Genomic DNA, 16,942 nt, shown 5'->3' on the forward strand with positions numbered 1-16,942 from the left:
CACAGTGAGAGCGCGCTGTTAATCACAGTGAGAACGCGCTGTTAATCACAGTGAGAGCGCGCTGTTAATCACAGTGAGAGCGCGCTGTTAATCACAGTGAGAGCGCGCTGTTAATCACAGTGAGAGCGCGCTGTTAATCACAGTGAGAGCGCGCTGTTAATCACAGTGAGAGCGCGCTGTTAATCACAGTGAGAACATGCTGTTAATCACAGTGAGAGCGCGCTGTTAATCACAGTGAGAACATGCTGTTAATCACAGTGAGAACATGCTGTTAATCACAGTGAGAACATGCTGTTAATCACAGTGAGAACATGCTGTTAATCACAGTGAGAGCGCGCTGTTAATCACAGTGAGAGCGCGCTGTTAATCACAGTGAGAGCGCGCTGTTAATCACAGTGAGAACATGCTGTTAATCACAGTGAGAGCGTGCTGTTAATCACAGTGAGAGCTGCTGTTAATCACAGTGAGAGCGTGCTGTTAATCACAGTGAGAACATGCTGTTAATCACAGTGAGAGCGCGCTGTTAATCACAGTGAGAGCGCGCTGTTAATCACAGTGAGAGCATGCTGTTAATCACAGTGAGAGCGCGCTGTTAATCACAGTGAGAGCATGCTGTTAATCACAGTGAGAGCGCGCTGTTAATCACAGTGAGAGCATGCTGTTAATCACAGTGAGAACATGCTGTTAATCACAGTGAGAGCGCGCTGTTAATCACAGTGAGAGCGCGCTGTTAATCACAGTGAGAACATGCTGTTAATCACAGTGAGAGCGCGCTGTTAATCACAGTGAGAGCGTGCTGTTAATCACAGTGAGAACGTGCTGTTAATCACAGTGAGAGCGTGCTGTTAATCACAGTGAGAGCGTGCTGTTAATCACAGTGAGAGCGTGCTGTTAATCACAGTGAGAGCGCGCTGTTAATCACAGTGAGAGCATGCTGTTAATCACAGTGAGAACATGCTGTTAATCACAGTGAGAGCGCGCTGTTAATCACAGTGAGAGCGCGCTGACAGTGAGAGCGCGCTGTTAATCACAGTGAGAGCATGCTGTTAATCACAGTGAGAGCGCGCTGTTAATCACAGTGAGAGCGTGCTGTTAATCACAGTGAGAGCGTGCTGTTAATCACAGTGAGAGCGTGCTGTTAATCACAGTGAGAGCGCGCTGTTAATCACAGTGAGAGCATGCTGTTAATCACAGTGAGAGCGTGCTGTTAATCACAGTGAGACAGTGAGAACATGCTGTTAATCACAGTGAGAGCGCGCTGTTAATCACAGTGAGAGCGCGCTGTTAATCACAGTGAGAGCATGCTGTTAATCACAGTTGCTGTTAATCACAGTGAGAGCGCGCTGTTAATCACAGTGAGAACGTGCTGTTAATCACAGTGAGAGCGCGCTGTTAATCACAGTGAGAGCGTGCTGTTAATCACAGTGAGAGCGCGCTGTTAATCACAGTGAGAGCGCGCTGTTAATCACAGTGAGAGCGCGCTGTTAATCACAGTGAGAACATGCTGTTAATCACAGTGAGAGCGCGCTGTTAATCACAGTGAGAGCGCGCTGTTAATCACAGTGAGAGCGCGCTGTTAATCACAGTGAGAGCGTGCTGTTAATCACAGTGAGAGCGTGCTGTTAATCACAGTGAGAGCGTGCTGTTAATCACAGTGAGAGCATGCTGTTAATCACAGTGAGAGCGCGCTGTTAATCACAGTGAGAACATGCTGTTAATCACAGTGAGAGCGCGCTGTTAATCACAGTGAGAGCGCGCTGTTAATCACAGTGAGAGCGCGCTGTTAATCACAGTGAGAACATGCTGTTAATCACAGTGAGAACATGCTGTTAATCACAGTGAGAGCGTGCTGTTAATCACAGTGAGAGCGTGCTGTTAATCACAGTGAGAGCATGCTGTTAATCACAGTGAGAACATGCTGTTAATCACAGTGAGAGCGCGCTGTTAATCACAGTGAGAGCGCGCTGTTAATCACAGTGAGAACATGCTGTTAATCACAGTGAGAACATGCTGTTAATCACAGTGAGAGCGCGCTGTTAATCACAGTGAGAGCGCGCTGTTAATCACAGTGAGAGCGCGCTGTTAATCACAGTGAGAGCGCGCTGTTAATCACAGTGAGAGCGCGCTGTTAATCACAGTGAGAGCGCGCTGTTAATCACAGTGAGAACATGCTGTTAATCACAGTGAGAACATGCTGTTAATCACAGTGAGAGCATGCTGTTAATCACAGTGAGAGCGCGCTGTTAATCACAGTGAGAGCGCGCTGTTAATCACAGTGAGAGCGCGCTGTTAATCACAGTGAGAACATGCTGTTAATCACAGTGAGAGCGTGCTGTTAATCACAGTGAGAGCGTGCTGTTAATCACAGTGAGAGCGCGCTGTTAATCACAGTGAGAGCGCGCTGTTAATCACAGTGAGAGCGCGCTGTTAATCACAGTGAGAACATGCTGTTAATCACAGTGAGAGCGCGCTGTTAATCACAGTGAGAGCGTGCTGTTAATCACAGTGAGAGCATGCTGTTAATCACAGTGAGAGCGCGCTGTTAATCACAGTGAGAACTGTTAATCACAGTGCTGTTAATCACAGTGAGAGCATGCTGTTAATCACAGTGAGAGCGCGCTGTTAATCACAGTGAGAGCGCGCTGTTAATCATGGTGAGAGCGTGCTGTTAATCAGTACAGGCTTTTAGTTAACAGAGTGCATCAATCACTATCCTTAATGTGACATAACATTTACAATGCAATCCCGCCTGGTGCTTGCTCTGCACAGGTCTACAGTGCTGCATCTGCTTGGATCCCTATTTCCCAGGTTACTGACTACAAAAAAACTGCTTCTGGAAAGACTCCCCAAGGCTGACTGAGGGGAAGCATATCAGTGTTACACAGGCTGCCATGCACGGAGCTTCTCCGAGGAGTTACTAGAACGAAGATGTGCTTTCGTTAAACGGAAAAAAGGTAAATGACACATTTAATCCTTTCGTTCAGCGGGGAAGTTGGCTATATACATATTTCTCAGTACTGAATGTGATCATTCACAGGGATGCCGCTGCCACTTCGTTCTCAATTTGTACAATCCGTATTAGCATAATCTTGACTTTGTGTCAGTTTTATCTGCACTCTGACAAAGTTCCTTCAACGTGCCGGGATAATGCTGCTTCGTGTATGCTAATCATACAGCACTTCAAACGCAGAAGAGCGGAGAGGGACCCGAGAGGCAGCTCTGCATCGCCCCCCCGTTCCGGCTCAAACTGAAGCGACCTCCAGCACAGGGGGGACGGGGGGGGGGACGGGGGGGTCTCCATGGTTACACAAAGTGCACTTTTTAAACACACACAATTCAAAGTATCCCGGGTCTCGAAGGGTTCGTTCAAACTCTTGCCCTGCGATGTTTACGTTTTTGGAAGAAAATAAAAGTGGGGAAGAAGCTTTCATAGCGCACAAAGAATCCGCGCCGGGTCTGTGTTTCACAGCCACCCTCGACTTGTAAAATGGGCCCCTAAAAACAAGGCTGCCTTTGTATATCGGCCCGTGACGTCAAGAAGTAAGAGTCTGTAAATGAAGTAAGAGATGATTAACTGTGCTCCGGTACCCGAGTCTCCGCCCGCCACGGATCGCTGCACCCCGGGCAGGTAAAGCGCCGTACCTCAGGCGAACAGCCAAGCATCCCTGAGCCCCCCGCCGACACCGTGCCCCCAGCCGCAGCGGATTTCTAAATGTTTACTGTTGTGTCGTCTCGAGAAAATCCGATATAAAAATAAAGGATACAGGGTGTTTTTAAATCTCTGTTTGTGATAACGTTTTTAGTGAATGTTCTTAGTTGTAATGTGAATTTGGATGTAAATTATAGTGTCTGTGTGCGGCTGGATCGCACATGGTGTACCCCACGGGTTTGAAGCAGCTTTCTGAATACCGGCACTCTCGGCTCAGTGCTGCCGCCAGTCTGCTAGCGGTGACACCTCGCTCATTGCCACGGACCAACACCAGCGAAAAGGTAAAAGCTGGTCTTGTTCTGCGGTTCATATCAGACAATGTAATAATCTGTTTCTCTGGCTAGCTCTGTTGGTAGTGCAGCCGAGTGATTCCCATGGTAGTTGCTTCAAGCCCCATGTTAGGGCGTGTGTTTTCTTTTCATTTTCAGACTTTGCCATTTTTGATAGACTTAGTTTTACAGAACAGGACAAGGAGTCAGGGGTCTTCAGCACAAGACTCTTTTAGTGTGCATTCAGGAAGAGAATGAAGACTGAAGAATTATTGTCCTCTGTGCCCCTTTTAGCGCTGGGGCTTGTCCAAAGACAGGACTTACCCAAATGGACCAAAGCAGTGGTTTCCATATGCTGCGGGGCTATTAGCAAACAGAGTGCAGTGGCAGATTCAGAATCAGTGGCAGTCTGTGCAGATTCAGAATCAGTGGCGGTCTGTGCAGATTCAGATTCAATGGTAGCTCATAGGGATGCAGTGTTTAAGGGGTGCAGAGTCTGTGGCACTCAGTCAGATTTCTCGGTGGGACACTTTTAGGATCTAGATAAGAAGACAAGGGCTGGAAGTGTTACTGTATCATATTGAGTCCGAGACTGCAACAAATAACCGCTTCTAATGAAAACGTGCAGCACAGAGAGTGACTGCTATCCCTTCAAACTCAAGCCACTGTATTGCAGTGTGGAATTACGCAAGCACACACAACAGAAACAACCTCGCTGCTTCCATTGCAGCAGCCTGCCTTCCAAGTGGGAGCAATCAATCCACTCACTTCAACTGATCAAGATCGAATTCACAACACTCTGCAGTGACTCCAGAATTAAAGGAATGTGACCCCTCTTCACACTGAGAATGCCACTGCAGTGGGGTGCAGAGAGAGGGAGATAAGAAGGGTGAGGAACAGGAAGGAGGGACAGGAGGATGAGCAAAGAGGTAGGGGAGGAGGAGGGGGATATGGGAAAGCCAGAAAATAGAGGAGGGTAAATAGATAGAGCAAAAAGATACAGAGGGAGAGAGTGAGGAAGAGAGAAAGAAAGAGAGAGAGAGACAGTGAGGGAGGGGGAGGAAGGGAGAGGTAGTAGTGGTATAGGCACTGAGCAAGAGCTTTTTATTATTATTCATTCCGAAGCAAAACAAAAAAAATAGCAGCCCAGCTCAATGAACACTGTCCGGGTATTTACTATGAACAGGACTCCCCAGCTCAATGAACACTGTCCGGGTATTTACTATGAACAGGACCCCCCAGCTCAATGAACACTGTCCGGGTATTTACTATGAACAGGACCCCCCAGCTCAATGAACACTGTCCGGGTATTTACTATGAACAGGACTCCCCAGCTCAATGAACGCTGTCCGGGTATTTACTATGAACAGGACCCCCCAGCTCAATGAACACTGTCCGGGTATTTACTATGAACAGGACTCCCCAGCTCAATGAACACTGTCCGGGTATTTACTATGAACAGGACCCCAGCTCAATGAACACTGTCCGGGTATTTACTATGAACAGGACCCCCCAGCTCAATGAACACTGTCCGGGTATTTACTATGAACAGGCCCCCAGCTCAGAACACTGTCCGGGTATTTACTATGAACAGGACCCCCCAGCTCAATGAACACTGTCCGGGTATTTACTATGAACAGGACCCCCCAGCTCAATGAACAATGTATTTACTATGAACAGGACCCCCCAGCTCAATTTCCGGGTATTTACTATGAACAGGACTCCCCAGCTCAATGAACACTGTCCGGGTATTTACTATGAACAGGACCCCCAGCTCAATGAACACTGTCCGGGTATTTACTATGAACAGGACCCCCCAGCTCAATGAACACTGTCCGGGTATTTACTATGAACAGGACCCCCCAGCTCAATGAACACTGTCCGGGTATTTACTATGAACAGGACCCCCCAGCTCAATGAACACTGTCCGGGTATTTACTATGAACAGGACCCCCCAGCTCAATGAACACTGTCCGGGTATTTACTAGAACACTGTCCGGGAATGAACAGGACCCCCCAGCTCAATGAACACTGTCCGGGTATTTACTATGAACAGGACCCCCCAGCTCAATGAACACTGTCCGGGTATTTACTATGAACAGGACCCCCCAGCTCAATGAACACTGTCCGGGATTTACTATGAACAGGACTCCCCAGCTCAATGAACACTGTCCGGGTATTTACTATGAACAGGACCCCCCAGCTCAATGAACACTGTCCGGGTATTTACTATGAACAGGACTCCCCAGCTCAATGAACGCTGTCCGGGTATTTACTATGAACAGGACCCCCCAGCTCAATGAACACTGTCCGGGTATTTACTATGAACAGGGGTATTTACTATGAACAGGACCCCCCAGCTCAATGAAGACTGTCCGGGTATTTACTATGAACAGGACCCCCCAGCTCAATGAACGCTGTCGGGTATTTAATGAACAGGACTCCCCAGCTCAATGAACACTGTCCGGGTATTTACTATGAACAGGACTCCCCAGCTCAATGAACACTGTCCGGGTATTTACTATGAACAGGACCCCCCAGCTCAATGAACACTGTCCGGGTATTTACTATGAACAGGACCCCCCAGCTCAATGAACACTGTCCGGGTATTTACTATGAACAGGACCCCCCAGCTCAATGAACACTGTCCGGGTATTTACTATGAACAGGACCCCCCAGCTCAATGAACAGCTATTTAATGAACAGGACCCCCCAGCTCAATGAACACTGTCCGGGTATTTACTATGAACAGGACCCCCCAGCTCAATGAACACTGTCCGGGTATTTACTATGAACAGGCCCCCAGCTCAATGAACACTGTCCGGGTATTTACTATGAACAGGACCCCCCAGCTCAATGAACACTGTCCGGGTATTTACTATGAACAGGACCCCCCAGCTCAATGAACACTGTCCGGGTATTTACTATGAACAGGACCCCCCAGCTCAATGAACACTGTCCGGGTATTTACTATGAACAGGACTCCCCAGCTCAATGAACACTGTCCGGGTATTTACTATGACAGGTGCTGTCCGGGTATTTACTATGAACAGGACCCCCCAGCTCAATGAACACTGTCCGGGTATTTACTATGAACAGGACCCCCCAGCTCAATGAACACTGTCCGGGTATTTACTATGAACAGGACCCCCCAGCTCAATGAACACTGTCCGGGTATTTACTATGAACAGGACCCCCCAGCTCAATGAACACTGTCCGGGTATTTACTATGAACAGGACCCCCCAGCTCAATGAACACTGTCCGGGTATTTACTATGAACAGGACTCCCCAGCTCAATGAACACTGTCCGGGTATTTACTATGAACAGGACCCCCCAGCTCAATGAACACTGTCCGGGTATTTACTATGAACAGGACCCCCCAGCTCAATGAACACTGTCCGGGTATTTACTATGAACAGGACCCCCCAGCTCAATGAACACTGTCCGGGTATTTACTATGAACAGGACCCCCCAGCTCAATGAACACTGTCCGGGTATTTACTATGAACAGGACTCCCCAGCTCAATGAACACTGTCCGGGTATTTACTATGAACAGGACTCCACCCACCTGCTTCGAGCAGCGGATCTCTTCCTCTGAAGCGCTCCCAGGAACACGGCGCAGGAGTAAGATGACAAGCTGGGAAACAAAATGCTTTGGAGCCCAGTTTGGAGCACATGAACGATGTCGTCCCCCACCCCCCCGGGAAGCCCTTATGCCCTGTACATACAGTACGATTAAGAGTTCAACGCACAGCTTGTTAGAGGTAACACTGATACAATGTGATGGTTTAGAAACGATCTGAGCACAGCCAACAGCAGAGAATGGTACTGAACACATTTCATAGGAAGTAAAAAAGTTAAGAGTACATGTTAGCAACATCATGATGATATAGGAGCAGTATTGAACTGAAGACGATCCCTCGCCCCTCGCCTCACCCTCAGGAAGTGTCTCTGGGTGTTTCATACAGGGCATTTGGGGTTCTTCAAGCAAGCTGAGAGAGGGGTACAGGCAGAATTATTCAAAAAATATATAAATATTGGAGCAACACAAACCAGAACCATCTGAAGTGTGTCATTTAAATAAAGCAAGCTGGTCTCTGAGCTTTGATGATTCAGGGTAAACAAATAAGCTAAATACAGAATACACGTTTTTAATTTGATTGATGCGGATAGCAGCTGCCTGCACGAGAAGGCTGAGGGGCTGGAAGTGAAAGACGCGCTCAGTTTAACGCAGAGCATGAAATCAAACGTATCGTTTAATATTCATAGCGCTCTGTGTCGAGCGTGTTTCTATAACCGCTCGAAACATTATCAATTACACCATGAAAAGGTATTATAAACTGCGAAGGACCCCGCTGCTGCTGAAATCAAGCAGAGGGGAGAGGGGGGAGGAATCAAACAGACTTCGAGACACCTTTCATGTCGCTGGCGAGCCCGGTTTGATATCGGACCAAAAACAAAACGGCGACCTCTGACACAAAACATTTCAAACTAAAAAGGGGCTAAGCGAAACTTCAGTAACCGCTGGGGTTAATGAATAAGACATTTTCAGGCGGCAAACAGTGACTAATTGTACAAGATAGATAAGTCTGTGAATTCATAACAAGCATCCAACGCTCGCCACGATCCCCCACCAATATAATTTGCCGGAAGATTAAAATTACTGCCGAACTGACTGAATTAAAAACACGAGGACAAGCATGCGATTGTTGTGTATGTGCGTTTTCTATTTTTAAGATTTTTTTTCATATAATTAAGAAAAAAACAACTATCTCTTATTTGCAGACTGTGATCTGCATATCATTCCCTCAGAAGCTTGCAGTGTGACGGAGGAAATCAGCGCGATTACACAGCGCGCCGCCCGCAGCCCGCAGACACCTGTGGCATCGCTCCAGCGGGGCCCCCAGCCCTGTTCACGGGGGTCAGATTGAGAAGTTAATCGATAGCAAAACAGCCGTCATCGGGCTTTAATTACTGCGCTGGCTCTCCTCTGCGCCCCTGCCAGGAACAGACCAGACGCCATCACCACTAGCAACCCTGCCTTGGAGAGAAGCAGACTCAAAGCAGGCTGCCGTTATCTGGTTGGAGAGAAGCAGACTCAAAGCAGGCTGCCGTTATCTGGTTGGAGAGAAGCAGACTCAAAGCAGGCTGCCGTTATCTGGTTGGAGAGAAGCAGACTCAAAGCAGGCTGCCGTTATCTGGCTGGAGAGAAGCAGACTCAAAGCAGGCTGCCGTTATCTGGTTGGAGAGAAGCAGACTCAAAGCAGGCTGCCGTTATCTGGTTGGAGAGAAGCAGACTCAAAGCAGGCTGCCGTTATCTGGTTGGAGAGAAGCAGACTCAAAGCAGGCTGCCGTTATCTGGTTGGAGAGAAGCAGACTCAAAGCAGGCTGCTGTTATCTGGTTGGAGAGAAGCAGACTCAAAGCAGGCTGCCGTTATCTGGTTGGAGAGAAGCAGACTCAAAGCAGGCTGCCGTTATCTGGTTGGAGAGAAGCAGACTCAAAGCAGGCTGCCGTTATCTGGTTGGAGAGAAGCAGACTCAAAGCAGGCTGCCGTTATCTGGTTGGAGAGAAGCAGACATAAAATAATGTGATAAAACCGCAGATATAGAAAATACATCGTAAGTGTTATGAAGCCGTCACGCAAAAATAGCAGCCCTGTTTATGGTAGAATTTGCCAGAAATGTAACAAAATATAATAGATAGGAGAGACAGGTGCAGCGTTATGCGAGAGTCGAGAATCTCCTCTCAAACATAAGATATATCGGTGTAGTTTTAGAAGAAACACAATGAAATAATGTATAATATCAAAAAAATAAAGGACAAGACACCGACCCAGCCCGATAGAGAGTGAAGAGTCGCCGCACACACACACTCCTCATCCCTGCGCTCTCAAGATTAACCCGTGACGCGCCTCGCTGTTTGTGTTGTCGTTGTTTATCCTGTGGGAGGGAGGGGGTAGGTGGAGTAAAGGCAAAGCTTCACAGATTCACGGAGCTCCTGGTCCAGCGCAAAGGCTTTGCAGCAGCAGCTTGTTTTATTTTTATTTAAAAGGAAAAACGGTGTGTGTTTTTTTCCTTTGTATTCACCCGGTGAAGTGCTGAGGGGAGAGCTGGAAGCTGGAGTGTGTGTAGCAGATAGGGCGGCGCAGGTGCAGGGGCGGCTGTTTCATACACACACTTTTTCTATCGGTAGCTTATCCAATGTAAGCGTTGTATTTGCATGGAAAGCCTCCGCGGTTACGCTTGGACCAGTAAGCAATGTCATTATAGCCATTTATAAAGTTTATTTAGTTTTAGTTTATAGTTTTATTATTATTATTATTATTATTATTATTATTATTATTTATTATTAAAAAAAAAAAAAACATAAAGTGATCAGATTGCTTCTGTGTTCGCTGCTTGCATATTCAACCTCAAAAAACTGTTAGCAACTTTTCTAAAGTCACAATTGAGATGTGGTGCGCGGGCTCCCTCTTGTGGTTATCAAGCAGAACAGCAACGAGGCAGACTCGAGAGGTTTCCACACTGAGACAGCGTGAAAAGCAGAACATTAAAACTGCTCTACCTGCAAATGTGCACCTAAATGCACCCGCAGATTACTGGACCTCCCCGCCCACCATTAAAACCCATCTCCCCACGCTACAAGCCGAATGATAAGAAATTTATAAAATTAGTTATAACACTAACACGAAATATCCAGCAGAACACGGTTACAGGAGCATTTGTAAAAAGCCTTGGGATGATTTTGTAACATGACATAAAACAAGAAGTGTCCCGTTACGAGATGTTAAAAAAAAAAAAAAAATTGAAGCTGTAGTGTGATTAAATTGTCTTTAGAAAAGTTAATATAAAAATATAAAAACAAAATGGTTGACTTCGGGCTTTATAATTCAGTTTCCAGACTGTAATACCACTCACTGTCTCAAGAGGGAGCCAAAGTTTGTTCCGCAGAAGATCCCCATTACATAACCACTGAGCTGAGGCATTGCAGTACTGCACATTACCACAGGAGGGCACCATAGCTCTGGCAATCTCACAGATGTCCATACTTTGAGCACAGCGCAGCTAGCTCACTGTGGTTTTCAGGAATTCTACCCTCCAGCGAAATCACAATCCTCAGCTGCTTCCCAGGCTGTCAGCTGACTTTCCCTTCAGTGGAGCCATGTGTGTGATCCAGAGCCGAGGGGCTGTGTGTGAGAGAGCTGGGGGGGCGGAAAGGATTCAAGTGACTCTGACTAAGCAGCATGACTAGGTAACCCGCTCCACAACCTCATCACTATTTGTCTGAAGGGGTCTCCTCCCCTCTCTCCTGAGTTTATCTCCACTTGTTTTCCCGCTGTGTCCTCTGGTCCTGATTTCTGTGCTGCAGAAAAAAAAGCTACTACAGTAGTGATAAAAACTAGAGCCTCACTGTAATCAATAGAGATTCTTCACACAAGAGCCTCACTGTGTAATCATTAGAGATCCTTTACACAAGAGCCTCACTGTGTGATCATCAGAGATCCTTCACACAAGAGCCTCACTGTGTAATCATTAGAGATCCTTTACACAAGAGCCTCACTGTGTGATCATCAGAGATTCTTCACACAAGAGCCTCACTGTAATCAAGAGATCCTTCACACAAGAGCCTCACTGTGTAATCATTAGAGATCCTTCACACAAGAGCCTCACTGTGTGATCATCAGAGATTCTTCACACAAGAGCCTCACTGTAATCAAGAGATCCTTCACACAAGAGCCTCACTGTGTAATCATTAGAGATCCTTCACACAAGAGCCTCACTGTGTGATCATCAGAGATTCTTCACACAAGAGCCTCACTGTAATCAAGAGATCCTTCACACAAGAGCCTCACTGTGTAATCATTAGAGATCCTTCACACAAGAGCCTCACTGTGTAATCATTAGAGATCCTTCACAAAAGACATGTTTATCTTGAGCTTCACAAGTAAAAATAATTCCTCTAGCCATACCTGCAGTGTGACTGAAGCAGTCCTGCGTTACAACTACAGCTTCCTGTGTGTAGCATCATAGATTCATTGTTTTCCAGATTAAACTCTCCAGCACACTGTCTGTGTCTCTCGCACACACACACACACACACACACTCTCAGGAAGCAGCCACACATGAATGCAGGTTTGATTTGTTTGTTTTTTTATTTAGTAAAGTAAGCTTTTTGGAGTGCACCAGCACTCATACAGAGGTTAAAATAAAACCAAGCACGCCGGAGCAGAGCCCCCGAACCAGAGCAAGCACGCCGGAGCAGAGCCCCCGAACCAGAGCAAGCACGCCGGAGCAGAGCCCCCGAACCAGAGCAAGCACGCCGGAGCAGAGCCCCCGAACCAGAGCAAGCACGCCGGAGCAGAGCCCCCGAACCAGAGCAAGCACGCTGGAGCAGAGCCCCTGAACCAGAGCAAGCACGCCGGAGCAGAGCCCCTGAACCAGAGCAGGGAAAGCTCTCCTGAAGCACAGCCAAGGAGACGCTACAGAAGTTTCAGTATAAATCAGTATTTCTAAATTTAGCACCGTTTGTTACGAAGGACCCCCCTTTACGATAAACTATGCGGCTCCTCTTTTTATTAAATAAAATACTAAAATTGATACAGTTTAATACACATTTAGCCACTAATATTGTAGCAATTTTTTTTTTAACATTCAAATTAAATAAAATCGACTTGGGTAAGTAATTGGCCACCAACATTAAGTAAAAATTTAATTTAAAACTTAAAAGGGAACACAAGCACAGGGGCGCTGCAGATTACACACTTTAGTTCATTCTCAGAACTAACTAAGTCCGGTCAGTTTCAAGGGTCTCCTGCATTAACAGAATTTTCTGTAAGTTATTTCAGGAAATACTGCTGCCCCTAGTACTCAAGCATGCCCCCAGGTTAACTATCTACCACCATGGAACTAAGGTTGCCCCTGTCTAAGTGTTTCAGCCACTGCAGGTTTCACTGTGAGCTGAACCAGTCAGACCCCGACACCCACACCAGGACAGCCACATTTCGCTCACTGTCAAAAAAGCAACTTGTGTGATTAGATAGAGAAGAGACTCAGAGGAGATCCAGGCTGTTCATATTTTCCATGGTCATAAAACAAAGTTAAAACAAATAGCTCAGCACCATCCCACAAATTAAAAAAATAAAATGAGAAGTGATTTAACCACAAGCCTGCCTTTAGTTCCGACTTTGTCCCAGATGGGAGACGGTGTGTTAAAGAAAACAAACAAAAACAGCTTGAAGTCACCCAGCGCAGGTGTGTGTGTGCAGCTCCAGCTCAGGGAGGCTCTGAGAGACACTGCCCTGCTCCGCACCGTCAGTATGATCACCCAGCGCAGGTGTGTGTGTGCAGCTCCAGCTCAGGGAGGCTCAGAGACACTGCCCTGCTCCGCACCGTGAGTATGATCACCCAGCGCAGGTGTGTGTGTGCAGCTCCAGCTCAGGGAGGCTCTGAGACACTGCCCTGCTCCGCACCGTGAGTATGATCACCCAGCGCAGGTGTGTGTGTGCAGCTCCAGCTCAGGGAGGCTCTGAGAGACACTGCCCTGCTCCGCACCGTGAGTATGATCACCCAGCGCAGGTGTGTGTGTGCAGCTCCAGCTCAGGGAGGCTCTGAGAGACACTGCCCTGCTCCGCACCGTGAGTATGATCACCCAGCGCAGGTGTGTGTGTGCAGCTCCAGCTCAGGGAGGCTCTGAGACACTGCCCTGCTCCGCACCGTGAGTACGATCACCCAGCGCAGGTGTGTGTGTGCAGCTCCAGCTCAGGGAGGCTCAGAGACACTGCCCTGCTCCGCACCGTGAGTATGATCACCCAGCGCAGGTGTGTGTGTGCAGCTCCAGCTCAGGGAGGCTCTGAGACACTGCCCTGCTCCGCACCGTGAGTATGATCACCCAGCGCAGGTGTGTGTGTGCAGCTCCAGCTCAGGGAGGCTCTGAGAGACACTGCCCTGCTCCGCACCGTGAGTATGATCACCCAGCGCAGGTGTGTGTGTGCAGCTCCAGCTCAGGGAGGCTCTGAGAGACACTGCCCTGCTCCGCACCGTGAGTATGATCACCCAGCGCAGGTGTGTGTGTGCAGCTCCAGCTCAGGGAGGCTCAGAGACACTGCCCTGCTCCGCACCGTGAGTATGATCACCCAGCGCAGGTGTGTGTGTGCAGCTCCAGCTCAGGGAGGCTCTGAGAGACACTGCCCTGCTCCGCACCGTGAGTATGATCACCCAGCGCAGGTGTGTGTGTGCAGCTCCAGCTCAGGGAGGCTCTGAGACACTGCCCTGCTCCGCACCGTGAGTATGATCACCCAGCGCAGGTGTGTGTGTGCAGCTCCAGCTCAGGGAGGCTCTGAGAGACACTGCCCTGCTCCGCACCGTGAGTATGATCACCCAGCGCAGGTGTGTGTGTGCAGCTCCAGCTCAGGGAGGCTCTGAGACACTGCCCTGCTCCGCACCGTGAGTATGATCACCCAGCGCAGGTGTGTGTGTGCAGCTCCAGCTCAGGGAGGCTCTGAGAGACACTGCCCTGCTCCGCACCGTGAGTATGATCACCCAGCGCAGGTGTGTGTGTGCAGCTCCAGCTCAGGGAGGCTCTGAGAGACACTGCCCTGCTCCGCACCGTGAGTACGATCACCCAGCGCAGGTGTGTGTGTGCAGCTCCAGCTCAGGGAGGCTCAGAGACACTGCCCTGCTCCGCACCGTGAGTATGATCACCCAGCGCAGGTGTGTGTGTGCAGCTCCAGCTCAGGGAGGCTCAGAGACACTGCCCTGCTCCGCACCGTGAGTACGATCACCCAGCGCAGGTGTGTGTGTGCAGCTCCAGCTCAGGGAGGCTCAGAGACACTGCCCTGCTCCGCACCGTGAGTATGATCACCCAGCGCAGGTGTGTGTGTGCAGCTCCAGCTCAGGGAGGCTCTGAGACACTGCCCTGCTCCGCACCGTGAGTATGATCACCCAGCGCAGGTGTGTGTGTGCAGCTCCAGCTCAGGGAGGCTCTGAGACACTGCCCTGCTCCGCACCGTGAGTATGATCACCCAGCGCAGGTGTGTGTGTGCAGCTCCATCTCAGGGAGGCTCTGAGACACTGCCCTGCTCCGCACCGTGAGTACGATCACCCAGCGCAGGTGTGTGTGTGCAGCTCCAGCTCAGGGAGGCTCTGAGACACTGCCCTGCTCCGCACCGTGAGTACGATCACCCAGCGCAGGTGTGTGTGTGCAGCTCCAGCTCAGGGAGGCTCTGAGAGACACTGCCCTGCTCCGCACCGTGAGTATGATCACCCAGCGCAGGTGTGTGTGTGCAGCTCCAGCTCAGGGAGGCTCTGAGAGACACTGCCCTGCTCCGCACCGTGAGTACGATCACCCAGCGCAGGTGTGTGTGTGCAGCTCCAGCTCAGGGAGGCTCAGAGACACTGCCCTGCTCCGCACCGTGAGTATGATCACCCAGCGCAGGTGTGTGTGTGCAGCTCCAGCTCAGGGAGGCTCAGAGACACTGCCCTGCTCCGCACCGTGAGTACGATCACCCAGCGCAGGTGTGTGTGTGCAGCTCCAGCTCAGGGAGGCTCAGAGACACTGCCCTGCTCCGCACCGTGAGTATGATCACCCAGCGCAGGTGTGTGTGTGCAGCTCCAGCTTAGGGAGGCTCAGAGAGACACTGCCCTGCTCCGCACCATGAGGACAATCACCCAGCGCATGTGTGTGTGTGCGGCTCCAGCTCAGGGAGGCTCAGAGAGACACTGCCCTACTCTGCACCACTCCTACAATGGCATGCATCATCATCATCATTTCAGCTTCTAAAGGAGATTTGATCCAGTCAAGCCGTCACAAGCTCTGTGCTTATCTAAAGCCTAGCCTCCACCTGCCTGTATTGTAAGCTGATTGAAATCAGGCAGAGCATTGAGAAGGAGGTTCCCAAGCAGGCATGGAGAGTCCAGTAGTGGTGCACTGACCCTCCGGTTCCTCTGGAGTGAAGGGTTTCCAACAGCAGCAGAGCAAAGCAGTCTTAGTGACTTCACAGCCACGCCATACACATGCTATCTATCCATACACACCCACACAGGTGCATGAGACAATATATTAAACACCATTTAAAATTATAAAACTGTACAAGGGCATCAGTGTAGTAAAATACTTATTAGAAGAATCAGTCCAGTGAAATTTTTAAACAATTAAGAAATTTCTTTTTTGTAAACCCTCCCTGTCCCACTACCGTGCCGTGCCCCCCTCCTCCATGAAATATTAATGTGCTCCCGTAAAAAAAGACCCTCGTTCCCAGGGATAGACTGAAGCCACAGGGTCATGGAAACTGATTTTAACAAATGATAATACAATTCCAGACATGAAGTACCCTGCATGTCCAGTAGAGAGCACACTGGTCCTGACAGCTTCTTAACCAGAAGTGCATCAAACTGCTCTGCAGTGGGAGTCTTATTTCAAGCCTTCAGTTGCCTTGTTTTTTATTGGCTTCACTGGGATGGAGACAAGTTAAGCAATACAAAGAAAGCAGACTGCCTCACACAGAAGCAGCTCAGGGGTGCTGGGTTACAGTTTATACAGGAGACGTTTCTCTCATTCCATTGGTTTCCAGGTCCCGGGTGGGTTTAGTCTGTCCTAGACTCCACCCCCCCCAAACTCAAACCCAAACCCATAGCTGATAAACCCACTCAATCTGAGGTGGCGCCATGTTGCTAATTACAGCTGGACACACTGGCTACAAGGGCTACAATTTTTTTTTTGCCAGTTAGGCAACATCCAATCTTCCCCTTGAATTTTGAAGAGTGGAGAGGATGGGGGTCACTTGCCATTAGTTCAGTGAAAAATTCATGAATCCCACCCCCCCGTTCTGTTTAAGATAGCAAATCTCAACAGATTAAACGACAAAACAATCTGAAAATCCTATTTGCTACCAAATTGTATCAACAACTCAGATCTGCCACAAGTTCATCCAGGATAATACAAAATAATTTAAAAAAACAACTC

At 48.9% G+C, this 16,942-nt stretch overlaps 1 pseudogene; it reads right to left on the bottom strand.

Annotated features, from left to right (window-relative positions):
• The window catches only part of LOC121324294, a 27,333-nt pseudogene extending 23,003 nt beyond the window's left edge, over window positions 1-4,330 (bottom strand).
• Window positions 4,331-16,942: the final 12,612 nt, after the last annotated feature.

The sequence above is a fragment of the Polyodon spathula genome, chromosome 12 (genome assembly GCF_017654505.1).
Source record: "Polyodon spathula isolate WHYD16114869_AA chromosome 12, ASM1765450v1, whole genome shotgun sequence".
In the NCBI taxonomy this organism is placed as follows: domain Eukaryota; kingdom Metazoa; phylum Chordata; class Actinopteri; order Acipenseriformes; family Polyodontidae; genus Polyodon; species Polyodon spathula.